This window comes from Mauremys mutica, chromosome 5 (assembly GCF_020497125.1).
Source record: "Mauremys mutica isolate MM-2020 ecotype Southern chromosome 5, ASM2049712v1, whole genome shotgun sequence".
NCBI lineage: Eukaryota > Metazoa > Chordata > Testudines > Geoemydidae > Mauremys > Mauremys mutica.
Window position 1 is genome coordinate 15,557,963 of NC_059076.1, and position 922 is coordinate 15,558,884.

Consider the following 922-nt stretch of genomic DNA (forward strand, 5'->3'; position numbering starts at 1 on the left):
GATGGGTCAGGCGCAGTCAGCTGTGAGCGTGGGAGGGAAATAACACCCTGGCCTGGGGCTAACCCGCCGCGGCCCTGCCCAGGCGGGGTCAGCCTGCCCGGGGGTCACTGGCCCTGCGTGCCGAGCAGCAGCCAGGTAATCATTAGTAGGAGCGAGCTGTGTTCTCTCTGCACCCAGCGCCCCACGAGTGCCTGGGGCTCTCCCGGGGAAAATAACATTAACCAGCCTGGCAGAGGTTCCGTTTCACAAGGAAATGTAACGCTAAGCTTCCAACCTTGGTAGTTAATATGCATGAATATTTTTATTATTATTAATAATCCATTAATACAGAACCATTACAATGGCTAGCCGCCAGCTCTGAGCTCCCAGCTAGTTATTTCAATTTATTAAGCCACCATCCGTTCCCAACGCTAGATCCCCTCTGCCCCTGCTTGCTAATCAAATCACTAAATCATATGTAAAGATTGAAATCCCCTAAAAGATGCATTGTTCCTAAGCAGGGCCCAATTAAGGAGATTGGAGACCCCTGGGCTAATGTTTTTGGAGGTTCCCTTTCATGTGAACAGGGTATGAATGAAAGCCAAAGAGTACCTGGTTTGTGAAAGTCAACCTCATGTAGTCAAGTATCAGAGGGGGAGCTGTGTTAGTCTGGATCTGTAAAAGCAGCAAAGAGTCCTGCATCCGACAAGTGGGTATTCACCCACGGAAGCTCATGCTTCAATACGTCTGTTAGTCTATAAGGTGCCACAGGACTCTTTGCTGCTTTAACCTCATGCATATTACTGACTAAAAGGAAATTGAACACAATGAACAGATTGTAGACTGGCTGGACAAACATCAAAAGTAAAAACCACCAAGTCCTGAAATGCTGCATGTTTAAACAGGCACCTTGCAAACCTTAAGTGTCACAAATTTAGTTATT